Genomic DNA, 11,784 nt, shown 5'->3' on the forward strand with positions numbered 1-11,784 from the left:
AATGAACAATCCAAACTTCACATCAACTTAAGTTGATGTGTCCCAAACTTAAGTAGGAAGAAGATACAATATTGACTCTGCCCACTCAGTGGTGGACCATGATGGCAGCACAACAGCCTGAGTAGAGGAGAAGTAAGTACTTATGGGCAGCTTCATGTATTTGGCCTAGAAGAGGCAAATATTGCATGCAGACTTGAAAAAGTGCATTTTTAGATGTTTCAGTGGCTGTCTTGTGGAGCAGCTGGTCCAGGAACTCATGAGGACAGTGCTTGACTTGAATCTTGAGTGCTTTATGAGATACGATGTAGGGAGTAACAGCTGAAGATGTCCCCTGAAAGGGAGATCTTAATGTGCTTAGATTTGGCATCCTTGCAGGAGTTAAGACAAGCCAGTGTTCTCTACCATTGCTCTGCTCAGCTTCAAAAAGGAAAACTAGTCTCAGATCAGCAGGCATGTTGAAAGTAAGACAAATGGAACACCTAACTCTTTGCAGAGCATGTGGTTATTTCTTCTGTAAATCACATGGGAAGAGCAGAAATAATAATTGTGCATCAAGGGAAACTTGAGAAGAAGCCTTGAAACTTGAGAAGAGTGAGAAGAAGCCAGCATTTACAGGGTGAGATTGCAGGAGCAAGAAGGCATCCTTTAAAAAGCTGAAATGCTGTCCAGCTAAAGAAAACTGAAAAAATTATAAACTCTGGCATGGACAAACATGATAGGGCTGGTTGAAGGAGTGTGAGAGACAATTAGCAAAAAATATAGTGACTAAAATGTCTGTTATCTGTTCAAACATGTCATGACTAGAAAGTTACTTGGGGAATTCTAGGGAAATTCTAGGGAATTGTTCAGTCAGTGGCACAGAAGCCCTCAGGGGGTGGTATTGCTGTGCAGGAAAACTAGAGTCCCAGCATGAGTACAGGTGTATATTGTAGTATGGGAAGGCACTGACTCCTGCATAGAACCTTATAGAAGGGTTTTTTAGAATGGACTCCCTAACTGTCAGAAATGTGAAATTGCACCAGTTCCCAACAACAAACTAGGGTTGGAGGTGGTTCACAAGCTGAAAATGAGTCAACAATGCCACGCTGCTCTTAAATGGAGGGTCACATCAGCACATAGATATAGACCTGAAACCTGCCAATGTCCATCTTGTGTATAGAGGAAGGCCTTAACTGGAATGCTGCCCTACCTTGGTTCAATGAGAGAGGAAACAGTGGAGAAGGGCAGAAGTACTTCTGTAGTAGGAAGTTACTTACATAAACAAATGGTTCCATTTTTGATAGTTAAAGTGACATCCTTGTCAAGTTGCATTGCTTATAGAATCACAAGGCTCGTGTTCAAGCCCCTGGAGGGAGTGCAGGGCTTAGGAAATCCTGTGAGGAGGAATTCCAGAACAAAAGTTCTGTGAGATTTTGTGATAATGTACAGTGGGTTTTTTTGTTCTGTTTTAGGTTGTTCTTATTTCTCTTTGTGGGTGCTCTGAATAAAGAGACTCCCAGAATTTACTTGTCTTGCTTACAAAATGGGATGTTTTAGGCAGTGAAGTTTAGGAGTAATGGCTTGTTGCCTTCAGTTCAAGAGACTTTGAAGACTTGATTTACAATATTCATAAAGAACTAATTATAGGGTATTAAGCTGGAAGAGACCAGGGATGAGAATGGGTCATAAATTCAGTGTGAGTCAGCAGTGTTGTTCTGCTATGAAGGAGGCACACTGGGATGTATAAACAGGCCTGTAATGTGCCAAATTTCAGTTATTTCTTCTGCCTTCGCTGTTGCTGGGAAAAACCTCAACTAAACTACCCTGACTCTATTGATGCTTTTCCAAGGGAGAGCTGACAGGATAGAATGTCCACAGATGGACAAGACTGCTAAGGAAAAAATAAGATATCATCATTCATTGTACAGAGAAGAAAACTGAGGGGAGATGGAAGTGGCCAAGCGTTAGGAATAGCCCATTCACCAGTCTCAAAGCAGAGGGAAGGAAGTAAAAGGCTTAAAGAGGTAAAAAGGGGAAAAAAGATGCAATTAGATGTCTGGAGACATATCTTGCTAGGAAGGACAGTGAAGCACTGAGATAGATTGTGGAGAGAGATATCCACTGCTGCAGGCAGATTAGGGAAATATCTGTCAGGGATGACAGCAGTTTTGTTGATCGCTTGGGGTAGAGGGCTGACTAGGTGTTCTCTGGAGGTTTCTTCAAGTCTTACCTCCTAGGGCTCTAAGGTTTGTTTCTTTATTATCCAGTCATTGTCTTGAGTCTCTAAGGAGGTTTCTTGCTAACATTAAATCTGTTTAGTTTTACTTGTATAGGGTTCTTAAAGAAGAGGAAATTGTTCTGCTTTCTCAATGCCTGACTTCAAACTGTGAATAATTATGACAGCCTTATAAAGAGATCACCACAAGTGGCAATTAACATATATGTTGAAACAAATGGGAATGATTTAGCCGTACATGTGAAACAAAAAAACCTATCCAATTCTGTCCTAAGTGAAAGCCTAACTATTGCTGATCAAACACAGAGGGGAAAGCCAAATCTTTCAAAATATGATATGTGATAGAAGATACTAGCTATAGCTCAGTAAGGGTGTGAAGGAAATGAATAAAGGAGTGAAAAAAACAGTATAAAAAGATTAGCTCTCTCGTAAAGAGCCAATATGATTGCAGAAGCATTAAAATCCCTGCAGGAGACTTACTGAAGACTCTGCCCTAGATTAGAATTTGATATAAAATAATTTAACTGAAGTCATACAATTTCTATGCCATTTGTAGCTGAGTTAATAGCATATGTTCCTGGAGGATTACAGTCAATGATTAAGGAAATTAGGTTTTGTTTGAATTTAATTTAGCTGTATAAAGCTGCTACAATAATTTACAGCTTTGATATTTAATATTTAATAACCCAGATCTTAAAAGAATCTAAGGTATATCAATGTCATCATATATTGAAATATTATCCCCTTAGGTCATTTATATTTGCTAGTTGAGAAAAATGTTCATCAACTTAGATGGGCTAAACTGGAGCTACTTGATAAAAAACCAATGCAGTTTTATAGGTAGTGGTAGTGAAATCTTTCTGTATCTCTTATCCAGTAAATCATAATTCACTTAGAGAACTTCTCAATCTCAGTTTCAGTGTTCATAAGAATTTACACCTGATAGTTTTCTTTCATCTAATTTCATAGCTTTTGGCTTTATGAACATTACAAATCCTTTCTATTCTTTCTTATAAGCCTGCTTCTGTTGCTCCCTCCTTTTATTTAAAAAAAGTAGTAAAATACTCAGTCTCCAATTTAGCAGGGTACCCTGTTTCTGTTCAGAGAAAAGGAAGCATGTAAAAACACCCTCATCTGAAAATCAAACCCTCAGTATTTTCAGGCACCTTTCTATTTCCCACTAAGTTTACAAGAGCCACAAGGTCTAAGTCCCCCCCTCAGGCCACCAACTGCAGAATCCAGTCTCAAAATATACTTGTGTGTATTATCTTATTAGCTTATCATCCAAAGTGCAAACCTGCATCAATGAAGCAAGAAAGCAAAAGGCTTCCAATGGCCAGCCCGCTCTCTTGCATCTCTCCATGCTTCATTTCTTGTGCTTGTAGCCATTTCTCTTCTTCTCTATAACTTTTCCTAGGAGGAGAGGAGCCATCAAATGGTCGGCCGTTTTGGATAGCTACCACCTGTTGTGGGCCACTGCCTTCCAAGACTCAGATCTGATAAAGAAGGGTGAGCTTAACACAAACTTCAGCTCATTTTTAGTGCATTGTGAGTCCAGGCTTTCAGAAAGGAAGGTGGAAGCACTGACTGCCTGGAACTATGGTTATGAGTGGTCATGAGTCTGCCACAAACACCAGGGCCCTGGCTGGAGTGTGAGATGCTGTGAGCTGCAAGAGCTCCACTGACATCAAAGCTTCTGCAGCCCCAAAATATGGCAAAGAGGGGTGTGTTTCCCCCTCTGATTAAAGCTGGGGGAAAACATATGAGCAGTTTATAGCTCTCTACAATTATACATATTTTCTGTTGGTTTTAAAGTTCAGGAAAAAAGCCCTCTGGCAGGACCATTTTTTCTTGAAGAATAGAAAGGAAGAAAAGGTTTCAGGTATTTTATTAGGATTTGTAATTCCTCCTTCAACCTGGGTTCTATTTCTGGGAAAACACACTAGTTCCGCAGCACCGTATATTTTAAAGAAGACCAGAAGCAAAATCCTTCTGCAGGCACTATTTCAACTGCTACTGAAGTGGTAGACTTGAAGATACAAACAGTGAAAAACTGTAGCATTTGTCCTCAGCAGAGAGCTTTCCATTTTTGGCTAGGAATCCTTTGAATTGTCTTTCTAGTCATTCTCTCTCCTGTTTTCCATTGTAAGGATAATGTGATGACTGGAATAACATTGTTCATGTTTGGAGCACAAATAAATGGAGGCTGGGCACAGGTTTCAGGTACAGCTATTGCCAGTGAAAAGGCCAAGCTCCTCTCCCAGATGGAACACTGGGCACACAGGCAAAATATCTCAGGCTTTAGACAATGGTTGTCAAGATAAGCTGTAAGCTAAAAACTGATTGCACTGTTTTTGTTTACCCTCTGCATACCTCTGCATGGTCTTAACAATTATGTTTTACATCCATGGTCTAAATTTACTAGAATTTCTATGAAAGTGTTTATTATGGCACCCAGCCTAAGCTAATGAGTTTGAAGTCAAGCCAATACAACCTGTGTCTCACTGCAACTTAATTTCTTGGGCATGGTGTCTTGATAATTACCATCACATGCCTCTGATAAAATCATGTCATAAGTAAGAGGGATAAAAAAAGTATATAAAAAGAATATCCTCAAACCTGTAATGTTTTTGCCGGGTACCTGGGTACACTCTCAAAAAGAGAGTGTGTCAGCTCTCAAAAAGCCAGGCTGTATCTCATCAGGAGACTCATGAAAGGACACTGGCTTCTCTTCTTATCTGTGCCTGATAAAACGTCTTTGGTTTTTGTTTTGGTTCTTTTTTTAATTATTTTTAGTGTTGCACAGGTTGTGTGTAGTCCTTTGCTATCATCTGTGCTCAGAACAGTTAAACAATGGGCTGTGGTCATAGCAAGCCACTTTCCTCCCGGGTGATACTGGGAACCAGTGATGATCATCTGTGTGTATTTTTTATGTATATTTTTTTATACCTATATAGATTTGGTCAGTGCCCTGGCACATTTTCAGAATTTAATGAAGAAAACAGTCATGAAGCAGTGTGCAAAACTCCATAATATTTTTACAAGCTAATTAGTTAAGGTGATTTTTAATCTCTGTGCTGGAAGGGGCTGAAAGACAGGACTGTATCACAAAATTCAGATTGGGAAATTACTTCATAAATGCAGACAAGGGTAGGGGGAGCATGTAAAGAAAACAACTCTCCCATCCACAGAAAAACCCTGCTACCCATATTCATCATCACTGCAGTAGGAATATAATGACACGGATCTTTGTCTGAGAGCAAGGCTTCCATAAACCTGTCAAGATGCTTAATTATGGTCTGTTGCACTGGACTGTTACAGACCTGCTAAGAGGAAAAAACAAAAAAAGGAGTAAGATTACATACTCCTTTTGAACTGGAATAGTGTACTGACTTTCCCGTCCCCGTGTTACCAGTGAAAACTTCCTAAGGACAAAAATTTCCACATCTTTGTTAGTTGCAAAATATATTCAGTTTCACAAACAAGCTTCTTCCTAAAGGCTGCAGTTTCTGAACAAACCATCTGCTCAATCATTTTCTCCCCTGGCAAAGAGAGGCTGAGTGCCAGAATATTTTTTTTCCTGTGATGTTTACCCATAAGTTATTAATACCTATCTGACACCTACAGAGATCTTCAACATTTTTGTTGAGTAAAATATTGCTGACTTGTCTGACAATATCCAGAAATGAGTGAGCATTGTTTCTGATCACCCCCACTGTACAGCTCACAATGCCAGTTTGTTTATAAATAATGTCATCTGTTGTCTTCTCTTGAGTGCTTTATCCCATTGACTAAACTTCCCTCATCCTTTTCTTGAGACATCTGTCTGTGCTGGTCCTGGTATGCATAATTACTTGAGAGATGTGAATAAAGAGAGCTTATATGGTGTAATAGGCACATCCAAATATCTTCTGGAGTTTAGACTCAGCAATGTCACAGTGTTGTCCTAATGGTCTTTAACCTGCTTTGAAGTTAGATGTCAATTCTGGGTACTGCTGACGGGAAAAACCACTTAAGAAAAATCAAAAAAACTACCACCCAATAAAACTAACTAATGATCCCAGCGAAGGACTACTAATTCTTGTGGATTTGCTGAGTCTGATAAAACAGTGTTTAAAACAGCAAAATTTTACTTGACAGGAGAATCTTCAGCATCTGGCAAGAAATAATGAGAGGTTTTTAGACCAAGTTTTGTAACTACTTGCTGACTTTTCCCTGTTTACTATATACTAGTAACAACATTACAGGGTTCAAATGAGATAGCAAAAGAAAAAGTCTGTAGTGATAGATCTGGCATGTGTTTATGGCAGCTTTATCCTCAGGCTCCTTCAGAGAAAAGTTTAGGACTTTATCCAAACTATGTAGGACTATTTACCCTGCTAAATAACAGTCATAGAGCATCAAGCTCAATATCTTTTGAGCTTTATTATGGTAGTGGTGGTGGTTCAGTTGGTTGGGGTTTTTTTTAAGAGCAAAAATTTACTGGTTTTATCCCACCAGAGTATTTTTGTTATGCCATCTTTGTGAAGTTTCTCAGTAGGGCAACATAGTCCTTTTGCTCTTTGAAAAACCTTGTCTGATTAATATTCTCCAGTAGCTCTGTGTTCTGGGGGGACTGACTGGGATCTGCTCATCTAGTGTTCTTACTTCAACTTTGGAAGATTCAAAGTTTATCCAAATGCAATATATTTTTAGAACTCCTACTAATGGATTCTTTTTGTCAGCAACTGAATTAGAAAACAGAGGCTCTTCTAAAACAGGATTCATAAGATTCTTTCAGTTCTCTACTTGAAAGTCCCTTTCAGGGTCTCAAGCACAGACAACATGGTTTTTAATGTGCTTGTTGGAAGATTTGAGGAGGGAGGTATCTTCTTCACAGAAGGAACTGTTTTATTCTTTTTGACTGCACCAAGTAAAAACAAAATCTTTTAGAATAAGCCCATTACATTGTAGATCTCAATGTGTAGCCCAAAGACAGAGCTGCTACATTCACAAGTGCTACAAAAATGGACCACAGTTAGAGTTAAATCAAAAAACCTTGTGATAGTAATTGCAACTAGTCTGAGTGGGTTTTGTTTCAGGGTTTTGTTTCAGGTATATGTGAGAGGAGTTTGGTGTGTGTTTATTTGGTGAGAGTAGGAACTAGGGAAAGAGAGGTGAGCAAGGATGTTGGGGTCCTGACCAAGCTGTCCCAAACTACTTTCATTGCACAGAGGTAGTATAAATCATGATAAGGTATGTTAATTTGAACTGCAGCCCAAAATGCCTAGAAGCTCAAGATCCTGACTTACAGCACTCTGAGCTAAAGATATTTTACCAATTCTTTTATTTCCATGGTGAGTCAGGAAATATTTAGTACTTTTCTTGAGAATATTTTGAAATCTTGGGCTTTTCTAAAAGTTTGTCTAATACTGGCAGGAGAGACCTTTGCAAGTCAGATATTCAGAAATCTTTATTCTTTATTCTTTGAATTCATAGAATGTGTGGCTCCCAATTGTTGCAGCAAGGAATGTTGCCTTGTGTGACCCTGGATTGCCATGGTTGCTGTAGGAGTCAGGTAACATTCAGCAGCGGTAGATACAGAGAAGTACTGACTAAAGCGACCCAGTGGTGCTCCAGAACTGGAAACTGCCCTCAGTCCGCCAAATCTGAAGCACCAGTGTGACTGAGTAGCACATGAGCATATGATTTATAAATTTTAATTTGGCATACTTTGCGGAAATGTAATACATGTGAATCCTATCCATGTGAAGCCCATCTAGTCCACATTGTGAGACACTGATGTTGCAATATAGTAGTTCTGGATTGGGTCCAGTTTCTGAATAAACTTTATATATATATTTAACTGATTAATAATCTTTACCTTGACAGGAGTTCTTTTACTCTTAACTGTCTTATATGGTTTATGGCTGTCTTATATGGCTTCTTGTTTATTGGCAACAAAGAACTGCAAGTCTGTGAGCTGTCATTCACAAAGGAAACATATACTTTCCAAATATTCTTTCGCATTTCTGGAACCTGAAAAGTTCTACCAGGAAGAGACAGGGTTTTTATTTCTTTTTGTGATTACTTATGAGCATATTTATTACATTGATAGGATGGTAATATGTGGAATATCCAGGTATACACATTTACAATTCTCTTTTTGTCATTGTATATTAACAGCTTTCCTATGGCACCATTTTCTTCTGCACAGTATGTTTAACAAAACTAATCCAAACTGATCACCCATTCAAAGAATTGAAAGGTAGTGGGACTGGGATTTGACTGGAAAATAAGATGCAAACTTGAATAAGCTTTTTGGGTGTTGCTATGGACTCCAAGAACCCAGGGAGAAAGTTGGTGTACCAAATGAAGAAATTCAGTGGTGTTAGTGTGTAATGAAAGGTCACCTGTAGGTAAATTAGGGTAATCAAAACAGGCACAAGTTGAAAGAGGCATCTGTAAAGGAAGAAGTGAGCCTGGACAATGAGAGCTAGACCTTGAAATCATAGAATGGTTTGAGTTGGAAGGCACCTTTGAAGATCATCTGGTCATTGGCTCACCACCAAAGGCAGAACACCTTCCACTAGACCAGGTTGCTCAATGCCCTGTCTAGCCTGGCCTCGAACACTGCCAGGGATTGGTATCCGCAATTTCTCTGGGCAACCTGTGCCAGTGCCTCACCACCCTCACAGGGAAGAATTTCTTCCTAATGTCTGATCTAAATCTACCTTGCTTCAGTTTCAAGATGTTCCCTCTTGTCCTTGTTAAAAAGTTCCTCTCCAGCCTTCCTCATAAAATGACTCATCTGCTGGTGTTCCAAGTTTGAGAATCTTCCAGTGTGCTGACTGGACATGCATTCCTGAACTTGTAATAACAATCAGTTCCTGAGCTTGATGAGGAGCCAGAAAGGCAAGATGTGGCTGAGATTTCAGATAATGCAGAGTTGAAGCTGTGTTGGAGATGTTGAAGGGCAGGTTTACAAATGCAGCAGGGACTGAGAGAAGGTGGCATTGTTTGATATGATGTCAGTAGTGAAGCATGGGCTAGTAATAAATGTAGCATGTTGTGAGGTGTCCTAAAGGAACATTGTACATACTCTGGAGGATGTGGATGAACTGTCCACCCATTCTTGGCAAGCTCCATAGTTAAGTCCTACACATCAGCCAAAGTTACAAAGCTGAACATTCAAAAAATGAGGCATTTGGGAACTGAAACCAGAGTTGCATTATGCTGTACATAAATATGATTACAGTCAGACTTGAGCAAAATAGAGTAGAAAGAATTGGTTTCTTATAATCTGGAGTCACTGGATCTTCCTTTTGTATTTTGAGGAAGTTACCCAAACAAAATAGAGAAATTATGGAATTACTGATTCAGTGGTAGCAGAAATGTTTTACAAACTCAGCTGGGGCAGCAGGATTGGTGGTGGTTTAGGGTTTTGTTGGTTGGTTGTTGTTTGTGCTGCAGGTTTGTGCAGACTCTTGAACTCATCCTTTTTCAGCTTCTTTCTCAGAAATATAAATAGCTTTTTTAGTGTCAGCTTTTTGAAAAAAAAAGTTACTTTCTTTAGTGCACCTGGCTTCTTCAGTCTGTCACTACCAAAAGTTTGTGAGGGGGGAGGAGGTTATATCCACACCACTGATGCCTTTTAGCTTTTAATTTGCAGGATAATTGCATTCCAAGAACAGGATTTTCTTTGTTTTAAGAATAAGATATTTATGCATTGTTGTCCATATATTGTATACTGAGAAAATTTGGAAGAGGAGAAATGTCACAGTAAAGCATATTAAATACGGAACATTTAGTGGGATATAGAAAATATCATAAGTCAAAGTAACTAGTCTTGAAAAACTGGCAACTGCTAGTGGTATAAATACAGCTGTACCAAAGAGGTGAAAAAAGATGTCTCCATGGAGGTATTTAAAGGTATTATAGTACTTCTGTCACTACAGTAACTATATACCATCCACAGGTGCAACTGTAAAATGTGTGATAAAATAGCTAAATAAGTGTAGCAGTTTTAAATAACAAATAATAGCACACAAAGAAGTATACATTTTTCTTTTGCAATGTATTTATTGTATAAAACATTCTTTATAATACAGTCTATCTGTGACAAGCTTGCAGGGACTTAAATTAGGATATTGAATGGGTTCGTTCCATTTCTTGTATAAGCCTCCAAGCGCAAGCTTTTAATGGACTTTTGACCTGGTACTTGCATATCAGCAGGTTTGAGCCCTTGCAGCAGGGTGGGCAGAACTGGCCTCTGGGTGTTGCTCACAGACCTCTTCTCGACACGATTTCTGTGTGAGCAAAGCTACTACCACAGGCAAGTCCGCTATGCACTAAAGCTTGGGAAGATAAGCCACTGCTGTGTCCTGATGCTGGCTACTGGATTAAAAGTGGTTTTATGCGTTGCTGTGTTCCTGTCTGAAGCCAATGCAGAAGGAAGCTAAAGGTCAGACTAAAAATATGTTGATGAATCAAAGCCCTCTTTCATCTCTGGAGGAGATGTCAGCCAGGAAATCCCTGTGAGTGTCCGGACCAAAAGGAAAAAAGTGGCTGGGGGTGGTTTCTTCCTTGCCATGGATGATGCTGTATCACTCTAGGTCTTCAAGGACAGTCCTGTAAGCCAATGATACATGTAATAAAGTGATTAGTCACTGTAAAATTATAGGTTGAGCCTGCATTGCTAAGCCAGAGACCAGTTTTCAGACATTCCCTTAAAATACTGCTAGACAAGTTTTAGATAGTATCATTGAGGCTTCATACTGCAGTCCTAGGAGAATCCTGGACTTTGAGGAGAACTCTCCAAGCTTAACCAATTCAGCTGAGGTCGTCTTGGTGGGCACTGGTGAGAGGCTGTACTTCAAACTACAGCAAACTCTTTCCATTCCAGTTCTTGTCTAGCTGCTGCCTGCAGAAGACTGGATGGGGCAGTACTGTGAAGGTGACACGCACCGCTTGTGCCTTCCTCCATGTGACCAAACATGCTGTCCCACTACCCTGCCACGCTGCTGCCGTGCGACACAGTTAGTGGTGTTGGACAATAGATGGGAGAAGGTAAAGCAGAGCTGGGTGGCAAGGATTCCAGTAAGCCAGCAGGGGAAATTGTAAATGCCCTTGTAATAAGACAGTTTCCAAAGGGAGCTTAGCAGTACCTCGCCAGAAAGCCTTGTGAATCTTGGAAGCTCCAAAGAGCACAGGAATCTCCTTAGGAGTTCCCAGAGCACATCAAGCCTGTCTTCACAGTGCTGACTTATTACTTGGCATTGAATCAAGTTCAGCTCCTCAATCCTCCTATTCAAAGACTCATGGCTTGGGCTCAGGCCTGCTAGAAGGCAGCTGACAGCTCTGGGTTTGACATCTTTCTCTTCAGACCTGATGAAGCATCCTAATGATCAAGAGGTCAGTGCCGGAAAGTAGACTTTCCAAAGGGGGCACTGTAAGAGCATTTTATAAAATTACACCAACAGCTAGGGACCTTCAATGATCTCATACCCTGTTCCACATGTAAAATATATCTTTTTGGTCTTAGTTCCTCTAAGATAAACATGTTGCTGTGTGCAGTTTTTTCCTTTTAA

This window comes from Cyanistes caeruleus, chromosome 8 (assembly GCF_971803275.1).
Source record: "Cyanistes caeruleus chromosome 8, bCyaCae1.hap1.1, whole genome shotgun sequence".
In the NCBI taxonomy this organism is placed as follows: Eukaryota; Metazoa; Chordata; class Aves; order Passeriformes; family Paridae; genus Cyanistes; species Cyanistes caeruleus.